Genomic DNA, 11,731 nt, shown 5'->3' on the forward strand with positions numbered 1-11,731 from the left:
TGAAATACAAAAGAAGCGAAGACTTCAATCGAAAGGCGCGGTGGCTAAGCGTGTTTTTTCGTTTTTTGTTTTTTAAAGAGAAGTGACTGTTTGAGTAGTACCTAAGCTCCAGGCCAAAAAAACCCTACCTCAGCTAAGGTTTGATATCCACCAGAGTGAGGAACATGGAGTCCAGTTAATTTATACGGAGAAAACCAAACAAATGTTTAAATCACTATGTGTTCTGTAAGTTTTCCATATGACAGGGCACTAATGGTGCAATTGAGACTTGTTAAACCAAAGTCAAAGTCATTAAACAGCCAATCAAAAATCTCGAGGGCACGAAGGTATGGCAGATGTTAAAAAAAAAATGAAAAAAAGGAGGAGTTTGCAAGCCTTACGAGGTAGTCTGTTTCCAAAATAAGCTCACCGAAGTTACCCATTCTTTGCAAGACAAAAATGGTGTTTCAATTTTTCTATAAATGGTTATAAAGAAATTAAACAGTAAGTATCCAGCTGTCTATGGGAAGATTGAATAACCAATCTTAAAAAACAGGCAACGGCTTTTTTGCAGGTTGTTTCGTGTTCCCTTTTAGATCCTCCTGGGTCTCTAGACTAGATAACTTCGTGTGTTTTGTTGAGTACCTTTTTGGTGTCAACTGAACTTCCCTGTGCACGGCATTGCCTATGTTACCCAGACATGATGCAGAACTAACTTCTCGCGTTTTCAATTTTTATTACTCTGGTCGGCCAATAGGTGACGAAAAAAGACTTAAGTTACGAGCTTCAGAGTTTTGTCTTGATGCAACAGCAAATTAGGGGGTCTAGGCTAAGAAATTTCTCTCTGCCTTTCCTGCTTTTATACCAATACCTCCCCCCATTGGATTTAATTTTTTCGGCTCAATATGGAAGTTGCTTAACCATCCACCCTCTCTCGAACTCATCAAAGACGGAAATGGCTCATAAATTTCGCAATTCCCATAACTCTTTGCAAGTTTTGACTGCGGCGGCCATGTGATGCCAAATGGAGATTCTTCAACCGAATTACTACTTTTGCTGAGGTTTGCTATTTACTTTTAGCGCCCCAAAATACTTCTTTGTTTGTGTTTAACCTTAGATTACATTACTTTAAGGTTGAATTGAAAAACACTAAGTATACCAGTGCACCAACCTCCACCAACGATGAGTCTGGATGACTGGATGACCTCAACCAGAAAGACTTAATTGTGCCCGTCTAACTCGGTAAGGTTTACACATTTTTATAACATTTAGTTCAATGCTGTGTATACCGTTAGTTAAGATTATCAGTGATCTATTTTAGATAAGCTCTGAAAGTACTATTACACGAGTCATAAATTTGTCAATATTTAAAGAAATTATCCGCCATATTTGAACACTACACACGAAATCATAAACGAAAACACACAAATAAACCCACCATGTTTAAATTCAATAAATCTGACATAACAAAGTTACTGGTTGTTTGACTGAATTACAAACAATATGATTGAATAAATGACTGTTTTACTGATAGTTTGATTGAATGATTGAATTAAATAATTACTAACTGACTACTTCAGGTATGATGTGATGGGTATTTAACAAATAGATTCTATGGGTGTGTGGGTCTGTTCTGTTATAGATCACAGATGATGTCAAAATATGGTAAGAACAAAAGAGTGACATGCAAGGTGCCGGCCTGAGAGTGTCACTGATATTCCTACCACATTTTGAATGACTGAATAACTTCCTGACTGATTTAATGTATGATGAAATTATTGAATAACTTACTGATTGACTTAATGTATGATGAAATGATTGAATGACTGACCAACTTACTGACTGACTTAATGCATGATGAAATAACTAAATAACTTACTGACTAACTTAATGTATGATGAAATGACCAAATGACTGAATAACTGACCTAATCTATGATGAAATGACTGAATAACTCACTGACTGACTTAATGAATGATGAATTAACTGAATGACTGTAGATTGGAAGTCTGACTGGGTGGCTTTGACCAACTGCCTGACTGAAATTGATATGGAATGACTGGCTGACTATATATTTTTGAGTAAATGACCATTGACTGACTGCCAGATGGAGCTACTTTTTAATCAAAGAATACCCATGGCCACCTTGCGGTAGAAATCAAGAAATGAAACATGTTTGTGAACTTGCAATTAGTGGTCTTGAGGAATCATTTAAAGTTGCTCTTATGGTGCAAAGCCAATGCTTTATTTGTCCACTTTTCCACACAAAAATATTGGTGGATGAGGCTAGGTTGAGTGAGATAATTGTTTATGCAAACTTTGCTATGGCAGGCATAACTGGGTAGGAAGCAGGTAGAATTTCAGTATTTTTCTGTTCGTTTTCATGCCTAATCTTTTATGCAATTTCAATGATCAGGGTTGTTATTACTTTCAGTAAGGGATGAATGTTACAAAGTAAAATCACCAACAAATGGGTGACATATTGCTTGTGTTCCATGAGTGATATAATGATTATTACACAATGATTTGTAGTATATTAGGAGCACAAGCATAGCAATTGCATATTCACTCCTATAACATAACTTGCAATCTTAATTGAGTACACTAGTTGTTTTATTTATAAAAATGTTGACCATGTTACTTTATCTTTGAAATGGGTGAAGTGGTTAGCAATCGTTGTGTGGGTTTGCTTAACCAACACAAAATCAGTATGATATCAAGTGGACAAAAGATGATAATAAAGAAATATATCCAAAGGGGATCAATAGTTGATCCAAAACCAAATTCTCGAAATCAACATCTTAAGAGCTGCATGGTAGACAGTAAGGAGACTTGCTAATAAGATCTTGGGAGTGAAAGGGTTAATACTCCCAATACAGAGGAGATATGGCAGTTTTCTTACAAGGACTGTCACGTTAGTATCTCGCGCATTCTCAGTTTTTCCTGTATTGGATTGTTACGTTAGTGTCTCGCACATTCTTAGTTTATTCCTGTAATGGATTGTTACGTTAGTGTCTCGCACATTCTTAGTTTATTCCTGTAATGGATTGTTACGTTAGTATCTCACCGCATTCTCAGTTTTCTTCTGTAATGGATTGTTCCGTTAGTGTCTCGCGTATTCTCAGTTTTCTCTTGTATTGGATTGTTACGTTAGTGTGTCGCACATTCTCAATTTTCTCCTGTAATGAATTGTTTCGTTAGTGTCTCACGCATTCTCAGTTTTTTTTGTTATGGATTGTTGGGTTAATGTCTCGCACATTCTTAGTTTTCTCATGTAATGGATTGTTACGTTAGTATGTTGCGCATTCTTAGTTTTCTCATGTAATGGATTGTCACGTTAGTATGTTGCGCATTCTTAGTTTTCTCATGTAATGGATTGTTACGTTAGTATGTTGCGCATTCTTAGTTTTATCTTGTAATGGATTGTTACGTTAGTATGTTGCGCATTCTCAGTTTTCTCTTGTAATGGATTATCACGTTAGTATGTTGCGCATTCTCAGTTTTCTCTTGTAATGGATTGTTCCGTTAGTGTCTTGCGCATTCTCTGTTTTTTTTTTTTGTATGGATTGTTCTGTTAGTGTCGCGTTCATTCTCAGTTTTTTTTTGTTATGGATTGTTACGTTAGTGTCTCGCGTATTCTAAGTGTTTTTTTGCTATGGATTGTTCCGTTAGTGTGTCGCGCATTCTCAATTTTCTCCTGTAATGGACCCTTAGTGTCTCACGCATTCTCAGTTTTTTTTGTTATGGATTGTTACGTTAGTATGTTGCGCATTCTCAGTTTTCTCCTGTAACGGATTGTTACGTTAGTGTGTTGCGCATTCTCAGTTTTCTCCTGTAATAGGTTGTTACGTTAGTGTCTCGTGCATTCTTTGTGTTTTTTGGCTATGGATTGTTCCGTTAGTGTCTCACACATTCCCGGTTTTCTTTTGTAATAGATTGTTCCGTTAATGTCTCGTGCATTCTCAGTTTTCTCCTCTAATGGATTGTTTCGTTAGTGTCTCACGCATTCTCAGTTTTCTTATGTATTGGATTGTTATGTTAGTGTCTTGCACATTCTTAGTTTATTCCTGTAATGAATTGTTCCGTTAGTGTCTCGCTCATTCTCAGTTTTCTCCTGTAATGAATTGTTACGTTGGTGTCTCATGCATTCTCAGTTTTCTTTGGAAATGGTTTGTTACGTTAGTGTCTCGCGCATTCTCCGTTTTCTCATGTAATGGATAGTTACGTTAGTGTATCACGCATTCTTACTTTTTTTCCTGTAATGGATTGTTCCGTTAGTGCTCCGCGCATTCTCTGTTTTTCCTGTAATGGATTGTTACGTCAGTGTATCGCCCATTCTCAGTTTTCACTGGTGTTGAATTGTTACGTTAATGTCCTGCGCATTCTCAGTTTTCTTCTGGAATGGATTGTTACGCTAGTGTCTCGCACATTCTTAGTTTATTCCTGTTATGGATTGTTACGTTAGTGTCTCGCACATTCTTAGTTTATTCCTGTAATGGATTGTTACGTTAGTGTCTCGCACATTCTTAGTTTATTCCTGTGATGGATTGTTACGTTAGTGTCTCGCACATTCTTAGTTTATTCCTGTAATGGATTGTTACGTTAGTGTCTCGCACATTCTCAGTTTATTCCTGTGATGGATTGTTACGTTAGTGTCTCGCACATTCTTAGTTTATTCCTGTAATGGATTGTTATGTTAGTGTCTCGCACAGTCTTAGTTTATTCCTGTAATGGATCGTTACGTTAGTATCTCGCGCATTCTCAATTTTCTCAATAATGGATCGTTACGTTAGTGTCTCGCGCGTTCTCAATTTCTCTTGTAATAGATTGTTATGTTAGTGTCTCGCGCATTCTCTGTTTTCCCATGTAATTGATTGTTACGTTAGTGTGTGGCGCATTCTCAGTTTTCTCCTGTATTGGATTGTTACGTTAGTGTCTCGCGCATTCTCAGTTTCACCTGTAATGGATTGTTCCGTTAGTGTCTCGTGCATTCTCTGTTTTCTCATGTAACGGATTGTTACGTTAGTGTGTGGCGCATTCTCAGTTTTCTCCTGTATTGGATTGTTACGTTAGTGTCTCGCCCATTCTCAGTTTTCTCTTGTAAGGAATTGTTAGGTTAGTGTGTCACGCATTCTCAGCTTCCTTCTGTAATGGATTGTTCCGTTAGTGTTTACATATTCTCAGTTTTCTTCTATAATGGATTGCTCCGTTAGTGTGTCACGCATTCTTAGTTTTCTGCTGTAATGGATTGTTCCGTTAGTGTCTCGCGCATTCTCAGTTTCACCTGTAATGGATTGTTCCGTTAGTGTCTCGTGCATTCTCTGTTTTCTCATGTAACGGATTGTTACGTTAGTGTGTTGCGCATTCTCAGTTTCTCCTGTATCAGATTGTTACGTTAGTGTGTCGTGCATTCTCAATTTCCTTCTGTAATTGATTGTTACGTTAGCGTCGCGCGCATTCTCAGTTTTTTTTTTGTAATGGATTGTTACGTTAGTGTCTCGTGCATTCTCAGTTTTTTTTTGGTTATGGATTGTTACGTCTGTTGTGGACTGTTGCGTTAGTGTTTCGCGTATTCTTAGTGTTTTTTGTTATGGATTGTTCTGTTAGTATCTCCCGCATTCTCAGTTTTCTCCAGTATTGGATTGTTACGTTAGTATCTTGCCTCATTCTCAGTTTTCTTCTGTAATCGATTGTTACGTTAGTGTCTCGTGCATTCTCAGTTTTTTTTTGGTTATGGATTGTTACGTCAGTGTCTCGCGTTTTCTTAGTGTTTTTTTTTCGATGGATTGTTCCGTTAGTGTCTCGCGCATTCTCAGTTTTCTCCTGTGATGGATTGTTACGTTAGTGTGTCGCGCATTCTCAGTTTTCTCCTGTGATGGATTGTGACGTTAGTGTGTCGCGCATTCTCAATTTTCTCCTGTGGTAGATTGTTCCGTTACTGTGTCGCGCATTCTCAATTTTCTCCTTTAATGGATTGTTTCGTTAGCGTCTCACGCATTCTCAGTTTTCTTATGTATTGGATTGTTACGTTGGTGTCGCACATTCTCAGTTTTCTTCTGTAACGGATTGTTCTGTTAGTGTCTCGCGCATTCTCTGTTTTCTCATGCAATGGATCGTTACGTTAGTGTGTCACGCATTCTCAATTTTCTCCTGTAATGGATTGTTTCGTTAGTGTCTCGCCATTCTCTGTTTTCTTATGTAGTGGATTGTTACGGTTAGTGTCTCGCGCATTCTCAGTTTTCTCCTGTAATGGATTGTTACGTTAATGTCTCGTGCATTCTCAGTTTTCTACTGAAATGGATTGTTACGTTAGTATCGCGTGCATTCTCTGTTCTCTTCTGTAATTGATTGTTACGTTAGTGTTTCGCATATTCTCAGTTTTCTCCTGTAGTGGATTATTACGTAAGCGTCTAAGGCATTCTCCGCTTTCCCTTGTAATCATTTGTTCCGTTAAAAACTTGCATAATCTAAGTCATCCCCACCAACGGATTGTTACGTTATTAACAATCCTTTAAAAAAGGTTTTCTTCAGCCTTTGATTTCAAGTTTTAGTTCATATAATCAACCTAAAGTAATCAAAGAATGAATCCGTTTTAATTAACACCATATAGACAGTTCATACAATCAGTTTGCTACAATATGAACATTTTCTGTAAAACTGATAACAGGATATACTAACTGAATAACTCGCTAAGTGCCTCATGAATTTATAGGTTGTCAATTTATCAATGAGCAAAAGGTAATTAGGGAATTTAGTGTTAACAACTGGGTTGAAAACGTAAATTAGCCACCGTAAAGGGTAAAAAAGCTGACGTTTCGAGCGTTAGCCCTTCGTCAGCTTTTTTACCCTTTACGGTGGCTAATTTACGTTTTCAACCCAGTTGTTAACACTTAATTACCTGCTATACTCTCCCACTGACGCAGCACCACAGTTTCTTTAGAAACTTACCCCTTTAGTAATTAGGGGATGATGGTGTATTTATTTATTTCATACATTACATATTCGTAGGCCTGGAAATAGAACAATCCATAATCCCTCATCACCATGTTTACCCATCGGATAAGGATGAAGTATAGCTTTTGTTTTAACTATGGATACAGCCAAAACAGAAAACTACCTGCCAGAAGATGAAAGTAAGAATAAATTTTATCAAGACTACTATTTGCGGAATTCTGTCCTGACTTGCTGGGTCAGTAAAAGTTAGAGTGACAGGAATTTTATACTATTTATTCATCAACAACAACAAATGGGTCTATCATAGTAACTTAGGTGGTAAAAAAAGACGTAGTGGTGTGGTTATCATATTTCCCTATCTAATCGTATGCATTTAACATAATATTGTTCCTTTGAAAAACAGCTCTTTGACTGAGATTGTGAACGCATTTATTAAAGGTCAATAAAAAAGCAATTGTAAGGATTATTTAACCAGAGATAAAGTCAGATTTAACTTCTCTGCTCATTGTCTTCCTATCCAGTCCTCTGAAACACTAGACCTCCTAATTGAGCATTTGTGCATCCTCAGCTTAACCATGATCAATTTTTAAATTTGAATAACTTCAAAGGACCTTTGCAAAGCTACCCTTATTAAATGCAAACATTATGGTGTTTTATTTTCAGACAGGTATGAAGGACTCTTAGATTGTCCTGATATAATTCAATAACATTTTCTTGTATCTCATTTATATTTGCTCTCCTTCCCAGGATAGAGGAGAGATGCCCTTTAGCCACTCTTCCTGGATTTTTGGTGATGCAGCTGATTTCAGTTCGATAAGTACTGATATAACCAAACACAAATAGAATACAGTACAGTAATACACCAGACAAACTTCAACCCATGTCCTATTCCTCCCGAACAATTTGTTCCTCTGTACAAACTTGTGTAGTAACTGGCCTCCAGGGGACACCTAGGAACTTCAACAACATATAAGGAATTCAGCCACTGGCTAACAGAGGGATGACCCACAAAGGAGTCAGTTTCACCCAACAATTCTCTACTTTAGTCTGAATCTGTGATGTAAATACTTGGTCCCACAATAAAGGGGGGAGAGGAAAACCAATGAGTGTGTTGAATTTCGGCCAATAGACTGTCGTTATGCGCTGAACAGAGGGTGGACTTTGTAGAAGAGATAAGTGACTCTAGAACAGTTGATCCTCCATAAAGAAGTCAGTTTCACTCAACAAATCTCTTCCTTAGTCTTAAATCTGTGATGCAAAGACTTGGTCCTAGAGAAAAGAGGAAAAGGAAAAGCAGTGAGTGTGTTGAATGTTTCGGCCACTGGACTGTCTATATGCGCTGAACAGAGAGTGCACTTTATAAAAGAGATTGGTGACTAAGAGCTGACCCTCAAAGGAGTTAGACTGTCACCCAACAAATCTCTTTCTTAGTCTTAAATCTGTGATGCAAAGACTTGGTCCCACAAAAAAGAGGAAAAGGAAATGCAGTGAGTGTGTCAAGTGTTTCGGCCACTGGACTGTCTTTATACGCTGAACAGAGAGTGGACTTTGTACAAGAGATGGGTGACTAGAAGATGATCCTCTACAAAGGAGTCAGATTCACCCAACAAATCTCTTCCTTAGTCTTAAATCTGTGATGCAAAGACTTGGTCCCACAAAAAAGAGGAAAAGGAAATGCAGTGAGTGTGTCAAGTGTTTCGGCCGCTGGACTGTCTTTATACGCTGAACAGAGAGTGGACTTTGTACAAGAGAATGTTGACTACCAGATGATCCTCCACAAAGGAGTCAGATTCCCCCAACAAATCTCTTCCTTAGTCTTAAATCTGTGATGCAAAGACTTGGTCCCACAAAAAAGAGTAAAAGGAAATGCAGTGAGTGTGTCAAGTGTTTCGGCCACTGGACTGTCTTTATACGCTGAACAGAGAGTGGACTTTGTACAAGAGATTGGTGACAAAGAGCTGACCCACAAAGGAGTCAGACTGTCACCAACAAAACTCTTCCTTAGTCTTAAATCTGTGATGCAAAGACTTGGTCCCACAAAAAAGAGGAAAAGGAAATGCAGTGAGTGTGTCAAGTGTTTCGGCCACTGGACTGTCTTTATACACTGAACAGAGAGTGGACTTTGAACAAGAGATTAGTGACAAAGAGCTGACCCACAAAGGAGTCAGACTGTCACCAACAAAACTCTTCCTTAGTCTTAAATCTGTGATGCAAAGACTTGGTTCCGCAAAAAAGAGGAGAAGGAAATGCAGTGAGTGTGTAAGGTGTTTCGGCCACTGGACTGTCTTTATACGCTGAACAGAGAGTGGACTTTGCACAGGAGATTGAGAGGATATGAATGACAAGAGGCGATCAGTCTTTTACAGGAAAATAATATTTTGCACCACCGGTAGTTTTTCGGGATGTCTAAGCCTGAGATGTTAATGGACGGACAAGTTATAACGTAACAGTTTAGCCCATTTCGCATAAATAAGCCGAGCATGGTACAGTTCCAAGGAATATCTGCTAGCTTTCTATAGACTTATAGATCTAACGTTGGATATTTTTGCAATATGCAAGAAAGTTTTTCTCTAAGCTGACCTTTTCACCAACATGCTTTAAACGAAACCTGCGCTATCCTCGGGTTTAGTGTCATACCTGGTTTAAAGAATATTTTTTCCCGACTCATTCAAACCATCTACACGCTTTGTTCATAACTGGGAATATGAGGGCTGCAGAAAGACTGTGTCGTCGCTTTATGCAAGCTATTTCACCAAATTTAGTTAACTGTCTCTGTCTCTGCTATGAACGAAATTGCTTTCAACTTTAAGAACGATGGTAGCCAATCAGTTTTCTTAAAAACAAAATTATGCTCCTTTCCCGAATTAAGAAAACTGTGATAAAGCTGCAAATTGTTAAACAATAAAAAATAGAACTATATCTAATCTGAAATATTGTAAGGGTTTCCTTATATTGGTTATGGGAAAAAGGAATGGAAATATTATATTACTTTAAGCCAGTCGATACAAAAAATTATAATAACCAGGTTGATTATTTCTTATTCCTTTTGGCGGTTTCATCTAAGCACAATTTCTTTGACCTTTTTCTTATTGTGGTTGTGAATTTGGCATGTAAGCAGATGTTCCGTTTCTATGGTAATTAGAACTTTTTGTGGTATTTTGTGATAAGCTATGCTTTTAATTAATTCAAATTGCTAGTTAAGAAAGAGAGTACAAAAAATCTTTTTACACTTTTGATTATTCTCAGACTCGTTTTTTGGAACATATTCTATGTCAAATTTAGGATAAAAGAATATTTCTTAAATCTTAGTTTAACACCTCTTTCTTTAAGGTGATTCTGAGTGTAAACAGCTTGTGCCTCTCTATCTTTCGCGCTGAATTTTAAATTAGATAATACCACGTAGTATTTTCGGAGGCGGTACTTGTGAACGCCCCTTCTACTCCGAATTTTCTGTTTATTTTGTTGTTATGTAACAATCTTCCAAGGCTATTTTCTCTTTGTATACCTTTTCCAGTGTAATTCTAATTCTGCCAATAGGTTAATTAAAATTTTTATGTTATCAATCTTGTTTCTGTTCTGGCCGATCTTAATCGTAAATGTAAGAAATTTAAGGTATAAAATGGTTTTATAACTGCGTAAACAACTCGAAGACGCACACTTAGTATGCAGGGTCTGTCGTACGTAACTTAACGTGATTCGCTGGTTGAAATAGAATGATGACGATAAAAGAAGATTGACAGCTTAGTAGTGTCACCTTTAGTGCCACCTTTATTATCTGGTGCACAGCATTTTTCAATCAGATAGAGCAGAATAGAGCAGAGTTGAGTTGTGTTGAAAGGAATAAGGTGAACTGTATTGAGTAAGGTCAAGACTGGACTAGTCCCCGAAAGAAGAAAATTTTACTAGGAGTTCAAGCCAGAAAATTAAAGAATTCAACCGAGTGTCAGAGAGGCATAAGCTGTTTACACTTAGAATCACCTTAAAGAAAGAGGTGTTAAAGGTGTTAAACTAAAATTTAAGAAATATTCCTTGATCGTGAATTTGACATAGAATATGTTCACAATAAGTAAAAGTTCAAAGAAATTGTACTCAAATGAGAACTCCAAAAGGAATAAGAAATAATCAACCTGGTTATTATAATTTTTTGCATCGAATGGCTTAAAGTAATATAATATTTCCATTCCTTTTTCTCATCACCAATATAAGGAAACCCTTGCAATATTTTAGATTAAATATAGTTCTATTTTTATTGTTTAACAAAATAGTTACTTCGTCTTTTTACAAAGAAACAAATCCTTTACACAAACGTGTTTTGTTTTGGTAGGTTTGAACTGAAAACAGCTAAAATTTTCATCTTTAATTTCATCCTTAATTTTAAGTCTGTATCCTACATGTCTCGGTTGATTGAAAAGATAAATAAGAATAAGATGCAAAGCGACACGCATCCTTTAAACTGTTTATTTGATCTGACAGAAGAAAGTGTTTGTTTATCCAAAGCGCCAAACCTTCATCACAGGCGACTGATAAAAGTTGCAAGTTCAATCGTACGGTCATGTGGGACTTGTACCGTAGCTTTTTAGAAGGCTTTGATTTTGGATTCTTCATTTTGGAAAGATTATCAACAGAAGTTCGTAAAATCATGGTCATTTTGATCTCAGATCCGTTGTGGACTCCGTTGTTTAATTATTGTTATAGCTGTTAGTTATATCGTCCCGCATTTTAGTTTTCACTCTCTTTGTATTAAAACTTGTATCATCCTTTTTATTAAGGTTAAAGAGAGGAGATGTTATTTTTAAAG

The 11,731-nt window shown here is 37.0% G+C and overlaps 1 long non-coding RNA gene across 1 annotated transcript; it reads left to right on the forward strand.

The window, feature by feature from the left end:
• The first annotated feature begins 982 nt into the window (after positions 1 to 982).
• LOC136283415 (uncharacterized) lies at positions 983 to 8,126 on the forward strand. Its single transcript, XR_010718773.1, has 4 exons — positions 983 to 1,040; positions 1,113 to 1,221; positions 6,988 to 7,112; positions 7,681 to 8,126. It is a non-coding gene; the product is annotated as an uncharacterized lncRNA (long non-coding RNA).
• Positions 8,127 to 11,731: the final 3,605 nt, after the last annotated feature.

The sequence above is a fragment of the Pocillopora verrucosa genome, chromosome 9 (genome assembly GCF_036669915.1).
Source record: "Pocillopora verrucosa isolate sample1 chromosome 9, ASM3666991v2, whole genome shotgun sequence".
Taxonomy (NCBI): Eukaryota; Metazoa; Cnidaria; class Anthozoa; order Scleractinia; family Pocilloporidae; genus Pocillopora; species Pocillopora verrucosa.